This window comes from Schistocerca gregaria, chromosome 5 (genome assembly GCF_023897955.1).
Source record: "Schistocerca gregaria isolate iqSchGreg1 chromosome 5, iqSchGreg1.2, whole genome shotgun sequence".
Lineage (NCBI taxonomy): Eukaryota > Metazoa > Arthropoda > Insecta > Orthoptera > Acrididae > Schistocerca > Schistocerca gregaria.
In genome coordinates, this window is record NC_064924.1 from 166,301,370 (window position 1) to 166,321,774 (window position 20,405).

Below are 20,405 nucleotides of genomic sequence, written 5' to 3' on the forward strand. Positions count from 1 at the left end.
AGGCAAATACTGTCATAAATTTCTTAGATCTTAGTATACTGAAACATAATGATAAACATAGTTTTGTCGTCTGCCGGAACGTGGTAGTTCTCTTTGAACGCATGTAAAATAGATGACTTCCGTGCCTTTTTTTTAAGCAAAATAAAAAGTGATGCTAACGTTTCTGATAGCGACTTTGGCATGTACACCCGAAGTATTGTTGTCGATGTTGGTTTGTTATCGATTCTGATTAGGACAACTCTGTCACTAAACTTTTCACGGCAACTTACTCTATACCTTACCTTCCAATTCATAACGAGTCGTACTCGGGCTGTTGCATTTTCTGGTGCTGTTGTTATTACCCTATACACCTTTGACCAGAAATTCTTGTCTTCCTTCTATTTCACTTCACGGATTCCCACGATATCTAGATCGAGCCTCCTTAGGCGATTGTTAGATGCTATCAGAAATCTACGCATCCTGCATGATAGATAAGTTTATTTCCGGTTTCCGGTAGGCAGATTATTCAGTCTACTCTAGATCAAACTGAGTATAATTATGAACTTGGAGTACTAAGAAAATTAGCTGCTACTAACCCTTACAAAGGAAAGGGCGTAATCAACTTGAACAAATAGTGCATTAAGAAGTGGACCAGCAGTTCAGATGATAAAAGCTGAAATAAAAAAATAAAAAATAAAAAAAATTCATATAAAGCGTGGGTGGTCTTCCCTACTGACAGCCAACTTCGAAATAAAATATGGCATCAGGAAATACTTGTTTGTAATAAATATTCAGTGTAGGGTGAACAAGATGAAATGCGCCACCTTTCTGAAATTTTGCGCCGGACGAACCGGTAGATATTTTGATATCCACTTAGAGACATTGTGACGTAGGTAGTTATAGAATACTTTTAGGTAACGTTCGAAAAACTCCAGACATATAGTAGTTCGCATAGAACAACGTCTTGATATCTTCTGAAGGATACCATCTGAATACACTTGAATAGCTTGAAGCTGTTACTAGTGAAAAAAATGTCTTTCCCCTGACTTGTTAAATGAACGAATTGTTTGCGTAACAAAACCTTTTCCCAAGTATTATCTTACCTGTTTGTCATTCTCGTTATTTACTTTTTTCTTTTGTTAGGGTTCCTTTTTCTGCCAGTTTTCAACTGTTGGTGGTAACTTGACGAAACAGGTCTCTCGTACTCGCTGTTCAGGGTGTTCGTGTGACAACTTAGCACCAGTCTGCCACTAAGGGATCTTGTCTATAGACAGCACCACTTAACCTGCTTCTATAGTCCGATTCACGTGTAGGTTGAGACACAGACGCGGAGTGCAGCGTTGCTGGTTCTAATTACAGTTGCGATATACGCTTACAGACATAGCATGTTTCCTGCAAATGCTGTCTCTCGCTCGTTTATGTGGCATTGCTCTTACCACCGTCATCAGCCATTACATCTTGCAACAAAGGGAATACAAATTCCCGCTAGGATCACGTTTAATTCTCACACTGGCTACGGCGTTCAGATCGGAGCGCTGAGAACGTTGCTGAATGCGTGACGCCAGGTGAGCAAACTGAGCCTAAACACGACCATCAACGTTCCTGAATCCAGCTCTAGTGAACGGATAGCTTACCTTCACCTGTAATCACACAATTTTTTTCTAGTGTCTACATTGAGAAAGGTACAGCTTACAATAAATTATTATTATTATCGTTAATTCCCCATTGAGGAGAGCGTTAAAACACAATCAATATTCACAATGACAATATGCTACATAAATTGGAACATTTCAAATTCATGGCACTTTTTTCTGTCTCTTTCTTTTCTCTTCCCAAAAACCACTCATAAATTCACTGTGCTTCTTCTTCCTCTCTTCTGTCCACTTCTTTCCTGCTTTCTTCTCTTTTGGTGTTTCTTCGAATTTCTGTTTGTTGATTTTTTCTCTGTATTTTCCTCTGTTTGATATTTCTTCTGTGGAGATGTTTAGATTTTTAAGGTCTTCCATGGTTTCCTTTACCCAGTTAGTTTTCACCTTATTCGTCACCACTATATTAAAAATCTTCTTGGTCAGCCTATTTTCATTCATCCTACGAATGTGTCCATAGAATTTTGCCCTTCTTTTTCTGATATTGTCTGTAATTGTCTCTGCCTGTTTGTACAATTCCTTTGTTGGTCTCTTTATTCAGATCCCCTGTCTCTGAACTGGCCCATAGATCTTTCTCAGAATTTTCCTCTCTTGCTTTTCCATTTCCTTGATTTTAGTTCTTCCTCTGATTACTGTTGTTTCTGAGGCGTACAAGGCCTCAGGTAAGACTACTGTTTTGTAGAGTCTTAATTTGGCATTGATGGAAGTATTTCTTTTATTGTAACGGTTCCATGTAAGTCTGTATGCTTTTTGTAGTTTTGTAGCCCTTTCTTCATTGGCTGTTGAATTCAGTCCTGTTTTCTGTATAATCTCTCCCAGGTATTTGAAACTTTCTACTAGTGTTATTTTTTCGTACTTTGTTATCAATGGGCTTCTGTCTGCAGATTTTGTGTCCACGTACTGTGTTTTTTCATATGATATTTGTAGTCCTGTTCTGGCTGCGATTTCATGCAATATCTCTAGGGCTTCTCTGGCTTCTTTTCTGTCATTTGTAATGATGGCTATATCGTCGGCAAAGGCCAGACATTTTATGTTGACGGTTCTATTTTTCTCTCTCCCCATCTTTACCCCATTGACTCCTTTGTCCCACGTCCTGATTATTTTCTCTAAAACAGCGTAAAATAAAATGGGTGACAGGCCATCCCCTGTCTCACTCCTGTCTTGATTTCGAAAGATTCTGAGATCTCGCCCATGAACTTCACTTTTGGCTTTGTATTTGTTAATGTTTCCTGAATTTGTTTTCTGGTCTTATTGTCTACATCCATTTCTTCTAGTGTATTAAAAAGTGTTTCTCTGTCTATGGAATCGCAAGCCTTCTTGAAATCAACAAATGTTACTGTGGTGTTTCTGGACTTTCTCGTTGTTAATAATGTTCTCAGGCACCAGATCTGCTTACTGCATGATCTTCCCTTCCTCAACCCTCCTTGGTATTCTCCGATCTGTGGATCTATCTGAGGTTCTAGGCGATTTAACAGAACTTTTGATAGAATTTTGTATGCCACCGGCAGTAACGAAATTCCTCTGTAGTTATTAGGGTCTGTTTTGTTTCCTTTCTTGCGTGTGTGTGTGTGTGGGGGGGGGGGGGGGGGGGGTGTATTAGGGCTGACTTCCATTGTTCTGGTATCTTTTCTGTTTCCCAGATGTTTTTGATTACACTTTGAATTTTGGGTGTAATGTTTTCATGGTCTAATTTCCAGATTTCTGCAATCAGTCCATCTTCACCTGGTGCTCTGTTATTTTTCAATGATTTTATTATTTTCACGATTTCTTCACATGTTGGGGGTTCGGAGTCCCTTTTCGGTTCTGGTTTTGTAAACTGTAATCTCTGTTTTGGTTTATCACAGTTAAGTAACATTCCAAAGTATCTGGCTAATATTTCACAGTTTTTCTTCGGATTTGTCTCCAGTGTTCCATCTTGTCTTTTGAAGCATAAGCTTGGTGGCTGATATCCTGTCATATTTTCTCGGAATACTCTTACAATAAATATTTTACTGTAAATATTTTTAATTCCATTATTTTTATTCAAGAGTTACTAGCTTTATACTGTTTGCAGTTAACTGTAGCTATGGCTGTCAGTTTCGCCAGTCAGTGTGCAAATGCGTTTACGTTGTGAATTTGTCCATTCTAGTCTGTTCACTTGCATTGTTATTAGACTTGCGGAAAAATATGGCAAGACAAAGAAGGAGCCGTGTGCCGTGTGATTGTTCGCCTACCTGGTTTACGTCCCTTCAAGTGGACTCTCCAAACATTCCGCTGTTTCGTTTATCTCAGCCAGAGGCAGTAGTATCGCCGGTGTGTGTCGATACGTGTTGACGTGAATGTTTAAGTTTAGTTCCTTTGTTTCGTTTTTATCACTGTTAAAATGCTAACCATTGAAGAACGTGTGTTTTAAGTCGAACAAGTGTTCAAAGCCCGCGGTAAATACAGTTTCAGTTCGTCAAATATTTAATTCAGTTATCCCGGAGACAACACTCGCACATCGCGATACTGTGCGAGATCTGATTAACATATTCCGAAGTACAGATTCAGCGACAAATGCACCGAGAACTGGTCGTCGTAGCATTTTGTCTGATGATAAACTACTCGATATTTCCGATGAAATATCCATGAGCCCGAACAAGTCAGTAACAACACTCGCCCGGGAAGTCGATGTTAGTGACGGAACGGCCCATACAGCTGTAAGGAAAAAATTTGAACTTTTCCCATACAAACTGACAGTGTTGCAAAAACTGAAAAATATTGATCACGGCAAGAGACTGCATTATTGTCAATGGTTCAAAATTTTCTTTCAACAAAATGGAAGGGATATTCTTAATGAAACGTTTTTCACCGGTGAGGCATGGTTTCATGTGTCCGAGTACACGAACTCGCAAGATTCTCGTACGTGGAGTACTGCAAATCCATTGTGTATTCATGAGGAACCACTTCATTCTGTGAAAATTGGACTGCAATTTCTAGTGGTCGGTTTGTGGGGGCAATATTTGTCACCGAAACAATAAACGCACAATGATACTGTTGTGATACACCCATGTACATGTGCGTCAGTGAAAAAGATCACTAAAAAGGTGTTAGCATGTGGAAGTAATGTGCTGTTCCAGTCTCTTCTGTACCTAAGGTCCATCACCGCTCCCTTTGGATCCCTACGTAATTCGGTGCTCTCCGATACACACGATCGAACAGCGGAGGAGTGGTACTCAAGCGTCAACTTTAGGTTACAATATCTCCGGATGTAATTAACATTTTACAATGCGACAAACGGCACTGATTACGTATTTGTTTATATGTTCAGATGGGCTAACAAAACAAATGGAGTTCCATTTAAAAAAACGTAGGTTTGTGTTAAAAAACATATTTCCGTGCATTTTTTTATGGTTTCTATTAACCAATTACACTAGCCCCTCTCCTCACGTTCGGTGTGTGGAATCGGTTAGTCAGTATTTGATGTGGTTTACGAAATATATCCAGCGGTAATGTTAGGTGACTCACCTTGTATATAGTTAAAGGCTACCCAGCCATTGACCTTCGTCTGCGCGAATGCGCACAGGTTGCCCAAAACTCTTACGGGAATCTCCAAAGCGTGCGCGAGCAATGAGTGAATGAGCAAAATGTCTATAAGGTACATTCAGTAGAATTGTGGACAGTTGAGAATGTGAGTCTCACAGGAAGCGTGCAAGGGTTAAGTCCCTGCAATCGCGCTATTCATCTGTGTCCTCGGTGGCTCAGATGGATAGAGCGTCTGCCATGTAAGCAGTAGGTCCTGGGTTCGGGTCCCGGTCGGGGCACACATTTTCAGCTGTCCACATCGAGGTATATCAACAACACCTGTCGGGAGCTGAGGGTTTCAGTTAGTCATCATTCGTTCCTCTATTCACCGAGTAAGTGCAACAGGTATCCCACAAACAGGCTTCTGGCACCTGTACTACACAATGCATGCACATTTTGATGCTTACATACAACACTCTGGCGGTAACACCACTTATTAATATCCCAGCATTTCACATTTGCAAATAGCTTATCTCGAATTTGCATTAACCTGTGATGTTAATCACTTATTTATGTTAACTAGGCAAATGTATTCTCGAAATTTCAATACTCTACACTGATTATTTTTTGGTGTGTCCAGAAAAGCTCGAGTACGTAAATTAGTTTCTTAACATTTTACTACCCTTTTTTTCTCCGGTTGTGTGGTCAAGTCCGCTCATATGGTTATTGACCCCGCAGAAGGTTGCTTTGAAGTAACAGGATGACTGACAGTGCAGCACGCATGTAGCACCAGGTTGTCGCCCATCACACATTCATAGAAGCTGTGCGAGAGGAGTATCAGATAAATTTTGTCACAATAAATACAGCAAACAAAAGCGTTGTCTTTTGCGGTTTGTGCTCAGCGTGTGAGGATTTGCCTCGGGCAGCAGTATTGCTGTAAAGAAAAGACGTCACCACCTCGGCGAGGGTTGGCGTCAGTCCTGCGTGCCGGCCGGCACGGCTTGGCAGCAAACTCCGAGGTAAGCAGGTCGCACCGTTTAAAGCAAATGCGTGAGCAGCTATCTACACTCATTCTCATAAATTAAGGATAATGCTGACACACGGTGAAACAACGCTCTCGTTGGCGGTTTGCGGGTCGTCGCACGGTGGCATATTGGCAGCAGTCCACGTACGCAGAGGTGCGTTCGTGCATGTCAGTCTTCGGTGCAGCGGGTAAGTGTGCAGACGTTTTCAGAGGTGCTAATGGTGACTGTGTGTTGAAAATGGCTCAAAGAACACGTATTGATGACGTTATGAAGGATAGAATTCTAGAGTGACTGGAAGCTGGTCAAACACAGCAGGTCGTAGCAAGGGCCCACCGTGTGCCACAAAGTGTGACCTCAAGATTATGGCAATGAGTCCAGCAGACAGGAAACGTGTCCAGGCGCTACAGTACGGGACGTCCACAGTGTACAACAGCACAAGAAGACCGATATCTCACCATCAGTGCCCGCACTTGGCCACGGAATACTGCAGGTAGCCTTGCTCGGGACCTTACCACAGCCACTGGAACAGTTGTCTCCAGACACACAGTCTACAGACGACTGAACAGACATGGTCATTGGAACTGTGGTCCCAGGTTATGTTCCCGGACGAGTCCAGGTATTGTCTGAACAGTGATCTTGCCTGGCTTTCATCTGGCGTGAACCAGGAGCCAGATAACAACCCCTTAATGTCCTTGAAAGGGACCTGTATGGAGGTCGTGGTTTGATGGTGTGGAGTGCGATTTTGATTGGTCCACGTACAGCCCTGCATGTGTTTGATTGAGGAACTGTAACAGGTCAGGTGTATGGGGACGTCATTTTGCACCAGTACGTCCACCTTTTCAGGGGTGCAGTGGGTCCCACCTTCCTCCTGATGGATGATAACGCACGGCCCCACCGAATTGCTATCGTGGAGGAGTAGCTTGAAACAGAAGATATCAGGCGAATGGAGTGGCCTGCCTGTCCTCCGGACCTAAACCCCATCGAGCACGTCTGGGATGCTCTCAGTCGACGTATCGCTGCACGTCTTCAAACCCCTACGACACTTCAGGAGCTCCGATATGCACTGGTGCAAGAATGGGAGGCTATACCCCAGCAGCTGGTCGACCACCTGATCCAGAGTATGCCAACCCGTTGAGCGGCCTGTGACATGTGCATGGTGACCATATCCCATACTGATGTCAGGGTACATGCACAGGAAACAGTGGCGTTTTGTAGCACATGTGTTTCGGGACGGTTTTCTCAACTTATCACCAATACTGTGAACTTACAGGTCAGTGTCGTGTGGGTTCCCTATGTGCCTATGCTATCAACGCTAGTTTTATGTAGTGTCACACTGTGACCACCACATTCTGCAATTGACCTTAATTTATGAGCATGAGTGTACTTGGGGTGTGGCCAGTGTAGGAAGGACCCAAAGACTGTGGGTGGCATCTGGGCATGGCTTTGAACTGAGTTCCCCCAGGTAGGTGGCCTGAAGTCAGCCAGCATTCGGTCCCCACCTCGAATGCATGTGTTCAGCTCCCACAAGCATTAGGATTAGGCACAACCCGTATATATGCCGATGGCGGATGCAGCGTCCTGCAGTAGTCGGGCAGGATGACCCACGCCACGTAGACGACTGCCGTGGAGCGCTTCTCGGAGCTCGCTGCGGACAATAACACAAACTGCATTACTAGAGCGGACAGTATTTGTGATCGCTTGACATAACGTTTTTCGACAGGACATCATGTGCTATCGTGTAGACCACCGAAGCAGCAGAGTGCTAGGCTCGGACATTATGTAATCTAGGTCACCATTTCGTCCTCCTACTATGACGTCTCGATTACAGTGGGGTATCTTAAGTAATGGGATAACGATGTGCACTTATACACATAGCGATAGTACCGCTTCGCAGGTATACAATGGCAGGCTACCGTCGTGACTGTGGCCTTACGACAGGAAGTAACAGACTTTGAACGCGTAAATGGTAATTGGAGCTAGATGCACGGACCATTCCATTTGGAAACTCGTTAGGGAATTCAATATTCCGAGATCGACAGTGTCAAGAGGAAGCCTAAAGTACCAAATTTCAGATGTTGCCTCTCACCACGGAAAACGCAGTGGCTAATGGCCTTCACTTAATGACGGAAAGTAGCGGCGTTTACATAGAGTTGTCAGTGCTAACAGACAGGCAACACTGCATGAAATAACTGCAGATATGTGGAACGTACGAATAGGGTATCCTTTAGGACAGTGTGGCGAAATATGGTGTTGATGGGCTGTCGGCCGGTGTGGCGGAGCGATTCTAGGTGCTTCAGTCTGGAACAGCGCTGCCTCTATGGTCGCAGGTTCGAATCTTGTCGCGGGCATGGTTGTGTGTGATGTCCTTAGTTAGGTTTAAGTAGTTCTAAGTTCTAGGGGACTGACGACCTCAGATGTTAAGTCCAATAGAGATCAGAGCCAATTGAACTACTTGTTAATGGGCTATGTGAGCAGAGTGCCTTTGTTAACAGCACGACATCGCCCGCAGCGCCTCTCCTCGGCTTGTGACCATGTCGGTTTGACCCTAGACGACCGAAAAGCCATCCAAGGTTAGATGTGTCCTGATTTCAGGTAGTAAGAGCTAATGGCGCAACCCAACCAAGCCACGGACTTAAGTTGCCAACAAGGTACAGAGCAATTTGGTGGTGGCTCCAAAGTGCTGTTGGCAAAGTCTCGGCTCGGCTCGGTCTTCTGGTCGAGCTGTACCAATCGACACCATTTCTGCTGTTCATGGCCTTTATGTTCTCAAACAACGATTCCTAGACAACGATGCAACTTTTATGGATGACAATGCGCCATCTCACCAGGCCACAAATTTTTGCCATTGGTTCGAAGAACGTTCTGGGCAATTCGAACGAATGATTCGGGCAACCAGTTCGCCCGACATGAACCTCATTGAACGTTTACGGTACATAATCCAGAGGCCAGTTCGTACACAAAATCCGACACCGGCAACATTTTCGCAATTATGGACCGCTATAGAGACAGCATGGCTCAATATTTCAGTAGAAATCATCCAACTTGTTGAGTCCATGTCACGTCCAGTTGCTGCACTACACCGGGAAAAAGGAGGCCAGACACGGTATTAGGAGACATCCCACCACTATTGTCACCTTGTCCACCTCGGTAGTAGGCAGTGAGTCTAGTCATGTGGCAACCAGACTCGCCTTACTGCAGGCCGGATCCTTCAGTCATCTCACCTCGAAGCCTTTCAGCTTCTGGTCGAGAAATGCAGTGACACCTTCCTACTCACTTGCCCGCAGGTTACAGATTCCAACTGGAAAGGCAGTCGCGCAACACTTCCTTTTTAAACAATTGCTCTGATGACCAATTCTCAAGGTGTTAAAACCGACTCTGCTGTTGTTTATGTGGCCTGAGGCTGGAAAAATCGCAATAAAAGAATGTTACTTACGAGATTGTCACTGTGTTTCCTTTAAGTATTATGCCTAGTGCGTACGATACTTTCATTTTCCCATATATAATGTCAAACAATGTTGAGTTTTATGAATTAAAAATTTTTTCCTGTATGGACGATCAAAAATTGCAGTTTATGTAGGTACCTGAACGGAGAGCACTGTAGTAAAATTTGGGGAAAATAAAGACTTATGGCAAGAAGTATAATAATGAAAGAGTTAAACAATACCATAAACTTTAAAGATTAAATAATGTTTGCTACTAATTCACACACTAAATATGAAGAAAAAAATAGTATTGAAAAATTTGGTAAAAGTTTAGGACAATGAAACCTATTTGTAATGAGTCTAGCATAAGTCTTCTTTTTGTAACAGATATTATTTGAAGAAGACATTTGTTTTTTTAAAAAAAATAACTAAATTTCGAAGCTGAATATTTGGATAGCCATCCAGAACACAATGGTGATTGTGCTCAAGTTAGTAAATCTGTTTGTATATTTTATAATATAACCTTAAGGAGCGTGGCTTGATAATTATAAATAAAGCAGGTTGAAATACTTTAAGAAACAACAAAAAATTAAACATAGTTACAAATGAAAATTTGACAAATAAAAGAGTTATTCACGGTAACTAATAATAATCACAAGAGCAGATTAGTACATTATAAACATTTAATAACTAAAATGTCTGTTTATTTAAGTATTAATGAGCATGCTCCTATACAATAACCAAAGTAACATCTTCATGAATGGTTACTGTTGTTACAAAATAATTTTTTGAAGCTTTTAAGCAATAGAGAAAATATGGAGCACACTACTTAAATTTTTTCCTTCATTCAGAAAGGTACTACATTTTTCCTTGATCAATTACTTTTCAGGTTGAATATTTTGTTCGACTGTATAAAACTATGTGAAACTTTGACTAATAAGAAATATGAAGTTCCTAAGTAATATATTCGTTTCGGAGTTTTGCCAGACTGATAACAATACGTTTTATCACTGAATGAATTATTGAAGACTAACAGTAGGGGTCAACAGTACAAAACATAGGGGTCTGTGAGATGCATTGCCGCGTTTCCAGAAAAAAACAGTATTCTGATTCTCTTGAGGAAAAAAAATTAATGGAACTTGTCATACAACGAGTTTGACTTCGCGTGATTTGTACAGTCGAGAGTAGCAATACACAGTAGAATGGAACGAAAAATTGACAAGTTGCTTGACAACTACCAGTCTAGATTGGAAACTGGTAAAGTTACAACTGAAAATAATTCTACGTTTTGATTAGTAATGGGAGAAAGATGGAACATTGCGATAAGCTGTAACTGGGTGCTAATAATCTAAATGTTTAGTCCAAATTCATTTAACCCGGATATGAGTCGACGCATTCTGTGCTTTTCCCTAACATCGTCACTGACGTGTTATTATCCACCTGCTATCTGTAATCTGATCTGATGTGACTCACTGACTGCGAATCCTCTCAACAATTTCTGATAAAATGTTGAGGCAGTGACGCAAGTAAACCAAACTTAACAGCTCATGCTTAGCTTGCTGTATTGTGATCGTTGTCTGGAGAGAAATGAAAAACAAGTGGCACTTGTTAGAATTTATTTCTCGAATATCGAGTGAAAATGCTAACTGAGAGTTTGATTACAGCAACTGCGCATATAACTCTGCAATATATAAACGCATCGTCAGCCATGTTTTATTGATGTTGTAGTTATCGGACAGAAGACTGGTTCGATGCACTTCTCTGTGCGAAACTATCCCATGCAAACCTCTTCGTTTCTACATAACTGTTGCACTCTACGTCTATTTGCATCTACTACCTGTGTTCAAGCCTTGGTCTCACTCGACAATGTTTACAGCAAATTCTTTAGTTCATTAACAAACCGTCGATCCCTTGATCCCGCAGGACGTGTCTTACCAAGATCCCATTCTTTTAGTCGTGTTGCGCCATAAACTTCTTTTCTGCCCTACACAGTTCAGTTGCTCTTCATTAGTTACCAGAACTGCTCACCTAGTCAGTAATTAAAACTTCCGGGCTAAGAGGCCGTGGTCCAATAGTAGAAATACTTCTCCTTGACGTTTCGTTGCCAGCTGCGGGCTACATCATCTGAGGTGAGTCTACGACTGGCTGCTAGGCCGTGGAGGTCCTGTTTATATAGAGCGCGTAGAGGGCGCCACAACTCGTCACGTGCTATCAACAGTAAAACTATCTCTGGCTGGCGTCATTCGATCGAAGGTAATCGATTGGAACCACAAAAAGAAGTATCTATACTCACCTAACTGAACATAAAAGGAACTGTCGACTGGGACACACGGACAAATCAGCTGTAGCAGAACATGTTTTTGAAACGGGTGACCTTGAAATAAAATTTAGTGAGACGAGCGTGCTAGCTAAGACATCGCATTATTATGCACGTATGTATAGAGAGGCTGTAGAGATTTTTAAACACCACAATAATTTTAACAGGAAAGAAGAAGGCTTGAAATTAGATGAGATATGGCGATCGACTTTGTACCAAAGATGTGACAATCGATTACCTTCGATCTAGAGTAATGACGCCAGTCAGAGATAGTTTTACTGTTGACAGCACGTGACGAGTGGTGGCGCCCTCTACGCACTCTATATAAACAGGACCTCCACGGCCTAGCAGCCAGTCGTAGACTCACCTCAGATGATGTTGCCCGCAGCTGGCAACGAAACGTCAGGGAGAAGTATTTCTACTATTGGACCATGGCCTCTTAGCCCGGAAGTTTTAATTACTGAAGACGCCGGCCGTGAAAGCGTACACGCTATGATTATGCTCACTTAGTCTTTAGCGACCTTGTGTAGCGCCACATGGAAAAAAAATCGCAGTATCAAAAGGTAATTATGGTACAGTAACGAAATTTCGGTAATACATTTCTCTCAATAATATATTTAAGTGATCAACATTGCAAGACCACAGGTTAATGCAAGGGCGAGATAAGCTTCTGCAAATGTGAAATGATGATGCATTAATAACAAGTGTAGCCACCAAAATGTTGAATGCAAGGAAACAAATGTACGTACGTCGTGTTGAACAGGTGCCGGATGTCAGTTTGTAGGCTTGAGTTCTATGGCTGTACAGTTGGTCGGTCAATACAGGAACGGTTAATGCTGTTTGTGAATGACGCTGGAGTTGTCGTCCGATGATATCCCATATGTTACTGATTGGAGGCAGATCTGATGATCGACTGGGCCAAGGCGATATGTCGATTATTACAGATACTGTTGGGTTACAACAGCGGTATGTGGGCTGCGTTATGCTGTTGGAAAACACTTCCTGGAATGCGGTTCATGCATGCAGCTCAAAAAGTCGAATCACCAAATTGACGTACAAATTTGTAATGAGGGTGCGTGCGATAACCACGCGAGTTTTCCTGCTGTCATACGAAATGGAACCTCTGAACATAAGCCAAGGTGTAGATTCAGTTTGTCTAGCACGGGGCCAGTTTGGTTTCACATCGTCAACTGGCTTCCAACCAACACACGGTCATCACTTGCACCGAGGGAGAAGTATCCTTCACCAGGCGTGCTCTGCAATCAGTTGTCGCTTGACAAGACTGAAGTCGCAGTTGATGGTGGTTTGGTGTCAGTTGCATACGCGCTATACGGCATCTGACTTGGAGCTATCCTGGAAGTAACCGATTTGTAACAGTTCGTTGTGTTACTGATGGTGCCTACTGCTGCTCAAATTGCTGCTGCATATGCAGTGTGAGGTGCCACAGCCATACGCCGAAAACGATAGTCTTTCCTCTCGATAGTGCCACGTGGCCGTTTGGGGCCCTGTCTTCTTGCGACCGTATATTCATGTGACCACCGCTGACAGCAATTTACTGAGGTTGAGTGAAGTCGTATAATTGAGAAACGAGAAGCTGGGTGTTATTTCTGCGATATTGCTGAAAGACTTGACAGGAATATAGCCACTGTAGATGATTCCTGACAGCGGTGGTCAGAGGAATGTACAGTGGCAAGAAGACAGTGTTCTAGACGGCCACGTAGCACTACTGAGAGAGAGAACCATTGTGGTTGGGGTATGAATCTGGCCCATCGTACTGCATCTGCAGCAGCAATTTGAGCAGCAGATGGCACAAATAGTGACACAATGAACTGTTACGAACCGGTTACTCGGAGAACACCCTGTAACGTGCGTGCCGCTGACCCCAAACCACAGCCATTTGCCATTTAAGTGGTGTCAAGCGAGAGCTCATTGGAGCGCATGGTGGAGTTCTGTTGTGTTTTCAGACACCAAAGGTGCTTCTGTCCTGGTGCCAGTGATGGTCGTATGTTGGTTTGAAGTCGGTCAGTTGAGGGTCTGAAACCAACCTGTCTGCGTTCTAGACAAACTAGATCTACACCTGGAGTTATGGCCTGGGCTACGATTTATGACAGCCGTAGCACTCTTGTGGTTATCGCACGCACCCTGACTGCAAGTTAGTACGTTAATCTGGTGATCCGACTTGATGTGCTGCCATTCATGAATAACATTCCAGGGGGTGTTTCCCAACCCGATAACGTTCGCCCACATACCGCTGTTGTAAGCTGACATGCTCAACGGAGTGTCGACATGTTGCCTTGGCCTGCTCGATCACCAACTCAGTCTCCAATCGATCACATTGGACATCATCGAATGACAGCTCGATAGTCGTCCACAAACAGCATTAACCATCTCTGTATTGACCGACGAAGTGCAACACGCATGGAACTCCAGCCCAAAAACTGGCTTCGGTAACCATACAACACAATTCATGTACGTTTGCGTGCTTGCATTCAACATTCTGGCGGTTACACATATTATTAACGTACCATCATTTCAAATTTATAATAGCTTAATGTGTGATCTTGCAACGTTGTTCACTTAAATATGTTACCTAGCCAAATGTATTCCTGAAATTTCATTACTCTAAATAATTTTTTGCTGTTGCGAATTTTTTATTTAAAACCTTTGAATACTTTTCTCTTCTTGGCAGAACTGTTTATCGTTCACGTTTCACTTCTGTACAAAACTACGCTTCAGGCACAAACCTTCATAACAGGTTTCTGAACTCATAAACTGATATTGTATGTTAGCAAATTTCTATTTTTCAGACATAATTTTTTTGCTGGATTTTACATTGTTTCTACTCCAGCCATCTTCTGTTATTTCGGTGCACTGATCAACTACTTTTAGCGTCTTATTTCCTAATCGAATTCCATCAGTATCGCCTGATTTGGTACAACTACATTACATTTGGCACTGTACATCTTGAAGCCTTGTTTCTATGCACAATCCATTCTGTTGAACGGATCTACATCTACATCAATACACTGTAAATCACATTTAAAAGAAATAGCGAAACGATTTAGAAAAGATACCTGTTTGGTGGGAAAAGTGGCATTTGGCTAAATAAGGACAAGTGTGAAGCCATCCACATGAATACTAAAAGGAATCGGCCAAATTTCAGTTACAGGATATAACACACAAATTTAAGGCTGGAAATTCTGTTAAATACTTAGGCATTACGAATAACTTAAATTGGGACGATCCCATAAAAAATAGTATGAGGAAAGCAAACCAAAGAATGCGATTTATTTGGCTGAACATTTAGAAAATGGTCTACTAGAGGTCTACTAGAGAGACTTCCCTAGCCCGCCATCTTCTGGAGTACTTTTGTGCGGTGTGTGACCCGCAACAGAGAGGATGGCGGAGGACATCGCAAAAGTTCAAAGATCGGCAGCTCGTTTTGTATTATCGTGAAATAGTCGAGAGACGATGATGATGATGATTCGATGATGATGATGCGCTAATGCTGTGTGTCAACGGTCTCTGTCCATCACTCAAAGCAGCGGCCACGTTCCTTGTGCTCCAGACGTGTGGACGTTATATTTATATCAAACATATTTAGACGTGACGCACATTGGAGTTATTTTTCTGTCAAGCAGTTGTGAAAATCAGTCAGATTGCTTACCAAAATTGCATTCTGTAATGATACGTAATTTTGCAACTGAATTGCTCCAAGACATCAGGTAACTTAGTTATTGGTTGGTCGGTTTGTGGGATGAAAGGGACCAGACTGCTACGGCCATCGGTCCCAACTTCGTTATTACAGCTCTTATGGTTGTGCTGCCACGTAATCATACAAAATACTTAAAATATTAAAATAACCGACTTTTTGCTACAGTCTTTGATTTATCGGCTTTTCCCGTCTGATTTGAGTATATCAGACAACAGACAAATAATATCAAATTATAACTCCACGTTCAAACTCACTTAAATCTTGATAACCTGCCATTGTAGCAGTGGTAGTCGATTTAACAACTGCACTAGACACTTCTCTTATAGAGGAGTTGACAACCGCAGCGCCGTATTCTGCCTGTTTACATACACTCAGTCGCAAAAGTATTCGGGCAGTGGGAAGTTTCACAATGAGTACTCGAGAAACATTGACTATGAAACCCAAACATATTTATTAGCAATATATATGGGTAACAACATTATTTACAAAAGATTATTGTATTATTTCTTTCCAAAACATAAATAACGGAAAAATTAACAACAAAACTGAAACATCCTGCTCACCCTGCTGTTACAAAAGTATTCAGACACTGTCCAGTAAATGTTCATAAGTTGTACGACGAAAATGTCAATACCTTGTGGATCCACCTTTCATTTTCAATACCTCCTCCAATCTACTAGGCATACTTTCCACAAGTTATTACGTGAAATCTGGGCCTATATTTGCCCATTCTTGGCGCAATTTCTCTTTCAAGGTCTCCTTCGTATAAATGTTGTCCGCGCGGAGGGTCCGTATCAATTTATCCCACAAATATTCGATTGGGTTAAGGTCTGGTGATTGGGGAGGGGGGTGCAATACTTTCGGGCAACTGAAGAGCAAACACATTTGTACAATGTGCGCGGTATGCTTGGGATCATTATCCTGATAAAAATGAAAGTTGCTCGCAATACCTAGATGTCATGCACTCTGCTTCAAATGTCCTCGCAGTATATTCAAATACGCTTCCTTGTTCTCGTATCGTACACGCATCCCCACACCATGATGCTCCCACCTCCAAACTTTACTGTTGGTTTGAGGTTCCTGGGATTCAGCTCTTCATTGGTCTTTCGCCACACGTTTGCCTTTCCGCCGCTTTGCCATAATGTAAATTTACATTCGTCGCAAAATATCACCCGATTCCACCAAGCCTGTTCGTATTCGGCGTATTCCCTCGCAAACTGCATACGTTTCTTCTGGTTCACTGCATTTATGAATGGCTTTTGCCTTGCCACTCGACCATGGTACTGCGATCGTCGTGGTACTCTCCGCACGGTTTCGGGATGAACTTTTATACCAAGGTCCCCTTCCACCTCACTTGCAATTCGTGTGGCAGATATTTTCGGATTCTGTTGTACCTTTCGCACAATCACCCGTTCATCTCTCCGTGAAAATGTCCGTGGCCGTTCTGTACTGCAACGGAATTCCAATCGGTCTTCTTTCTCGAACCGTTTAATAATGTCGGGTGAACTGTACTTTTCTTCATGTTCACTATTGCGGCAATTTCCCTGCAGGTTTTCCCCTTCGCGTGATGATAAACGACAAGTTGCCTTTGCTCAAACGTAGAACACTGCCCTCTGCATCCCATCGTTGACCTGCACAGGCTCGCGATACGTGTTTACTAATCATCGCTATCGTCTCGCGGAAATGTCGGACGCACTGCAGTCGCTTCACCCTCTGTGCGTCTCGGAATGAACTACTCTCTCACGTTGTCAGCCTTTGTCCGCATACTTTTGTTGCACCTTCCCATGCGGTTTTCAGGAAATATTACGTAACAGACACATGTCCAACAACAACTCTTCGTATTTGACGTTGTGACATCCTACCCAGAGTCCCAAATACATAACAAAGTGCAATTTCTGTATTTGTTCATGCGGCAAACTGCAACATTATGCGCCGTTACGTGCTGTCCGAATACTTTTGCGACTGAGTGTGTCTCTGTATTTCAATACTCATACCTATACTAGTTTCTTTGGCGTTTCAGTGTATTGCCGACGTTAAATTCATTAGTTTTTATTGGGCAAAATAACCACTGGTCCGCTGTACAACAGAGAGAGTGTTATGCAGGACGGACAATTGGACTGCAAGGCTTGCCGGTAATTGATAGACCACTGTAAAGTGGCGAGAAGCTGGTGGGTGAATTGTTATTCTGCTGGTAGTTACGAGGAAACGACGTCATTTCCACCCGTGCACTCTGAACACACTGTCTTGGCAAATTCCGATGACATCAGTAGGAAGTGATCACTAGAGGCTCGCTCTTCTCTGGACGCTGGCAACTGGGATGTCGGGGCCCTGTGGCCGTCCTCACCACTGAAATCGTTACGCTGCTTCATTTTCTCGAGGTATTCATGATCGCTGTTAGTGTAACATCAATATCTACATCTACATCTACATGACTACTCTGCAATTCACATTTAAGTGCTTGGCAGAGGGTTCATCGAACCACAATCATACTATCTCTCTACTATTCCACTCCCGAACAGCGAGCGGGAAAAACGAACACCTAAACCTTTCTGTTCGAGCTCTGATTTCTCTTATTTTATTTTGATGATCATTCCTACCTATGTAGGTTGGGCTCAACAAAATATTTTCGCATTCGGAAGAGAAAGTTGGTGACAAATTTCGTAAAAAGGTCTCGCCGCGACGAAAAACGTCTATGATGTAATGACTTCCATCCCCACTCGTGTATCATATCTGCCACACTCTCTCTTATAACGTGATAATACAAAACGAGCTGCCCTTTTTTGCACCCTTTCGATGTCCTCCGTCAATCCCACCTGGTAAGGATCCCACACCGCGCAGCAATATTCTAACAGAGGACGAACGAGTGTAGTGTAAGCTGTCTCTTTAGTGGACTTGTTGCATCTTCTAAGTGTCCTGCCAATGAAACGCAACCTTTGGCTCGCCTTCCCGACAATATTATCTATGTGGTCCTTCCAACTGAAGTTGTTCGTAATTTTAACACCCAGGTACTTAGTTGAATTGACAGCCTTGAGAATTGTACTATTTATCGAGTAATCGAATTCCAACGGATTTCTTTTGGAACTCATGTGGATCATCTCACACTTTTCGTTATTTAGCGTCAACTGCCACCTGACACACCATACAGCAATCTTTTCTAAATCGCTTTGCAACTGATACTGGTCTTCGGATGACCCTACTAGACGTCTCAGTTTTGGGACTCGATTCGTAGTTTCCTGTTAGAAAGGTCACAGTTTGTAGTAACTAAGGTAAGCACATCCAGTAAAACTAAAAGGATATCTGGCGTTCCCCATGGAAGTGTTAAAGGGATTTTACTGTTTATAATGCAGGCTATATGAACTGTTTACAAGGCAATCTACGCAGCCATCTTACACTGAAGCGCCAAAGAAACCGGCATTGGCATGCGTGTTCAAATACAGAGATATGTAAACAGGCAGAATACGGTGCTACGGTCGGCAACAAGTGTCTGAAACAGTTGTTAGATCGGTTACTGCTGCTAAAATGGCGGGTTGTCAAGATGTGAGTGAGTTTGGACGTGGTGCTATAGTCGGCGCACAAACGATGGGACACAGAATCTCCGAAGTAGCGATGAAGTGGGGATTTACCCGTACGACCAATTCACGAGTGTACCGTGAATATCAGGAATCCGGTAAAACATCAAATCTCCGACATCGGTGCACCCGGAAAGAATCCTGATAGAACGGGACGACGACGACTGAAGAGAATATTTAACGTGGCAGAAGCGAACACTTCCGCAAATTGCTGCAGATTTCATTGCTGGGCCATCAACAAGTGTCAGTGTGCGAACGATTCAACGGAAGCCCTTGATGACTGCACGAGACCAAGTTTTAGGCCGTGCCTGGGCATTGGACTGTTAATGACTGGAAATATGTTGCGTTTCTACATCTACATCTACATTTATACTCCGCAAGCCACCCAACGGTGTGTGGCGGAGGGCACTTTACGTGCCACTGTCACTACCTCCCTTTTCTGTTCCAGTCGCGTATGGTTCGCGGGAAGAACGACTGTCTGAAAGCCTCCGTGCGCGTTCGAATCTCTCTAATTTTACATTCCTGATCTCCTCGGGAGGTATATGTAGGGGGAAGCAATATATTCGATACCTCATCCAGAAACGCACCCTCTCGAAACCTGGCGAGCAAGCTACACCGCGATGCAGAGCGCCTGTCTTGCAGAGTCTGTCGCTTGAGTTTGCTAAACGTCTCCGTAACGCTATGACGGTTACCAAATAACCCTGTGACGAAACGCGCCGCTCTTCTTTGGATCTTCTCTATCTCCTCCGTCAACCCGATCTGGTACGGATCCCACACTGATGAGCAATACTCAAGTGGACTACATTTTCTAAGGACTCTCCCAATGAATCTCAACCTGGTACCCGCCTTACCAACAATTAATTTTATATGATGATTCCACTTCAAGTCGTTCCGCACACATACTCCCGGATATTTTACAGAAGTAACTGCTACCAGTGTTTGTTCCGCTATCATATAATCATACAATAAAGGATCCTTGTTTCTATGTATTCACAATACATTACATTTGTCTATGTTAAGTATCAGTTGCCACTCCCTGCACCAAGTGCCTATTCGCTGCAGATCTTCCTGCATTTCGCTACAATTTTCTGATGCTGCAACTTCTCTGTATACTACAGCATCATCCGCGAAAAGCCGCATGGAACTTCAAGTTGTATTGGGCGGGTGGAGGTGCTCGGGCATGGAGAGAACCTCAGGAATCCATGGCCCCTGCATGTCAGCAGGAGACTATTCAAACTGGTGGAGTTCT

The 20,405-nt window shown here is 43.0% G+C and overlaps 1 protein-coding gene across 1 annotated transcript in view; it reads left to right on the forward strand.

The window, feature by feature from the left end:
* Nucleotides 1–6,270: 6,270 nt before the first annotated feature.
* LOC126273119 (cytochrome P450 6k1-like) overlaps nt 6,271–20,405 on the forward strand; it is a 90,357-nt gene continuing 76,222 nt past the window's right edge. Inside the window, exon 1 of the mRNA XM_049976572.1 lies at nt 6,271–6,320. The gene's annotated coding sequence lies outside the window, so the exon portion shown is untranslated. The remainder of the gene's footprint in view (nt 6,321–20,405) is intronic.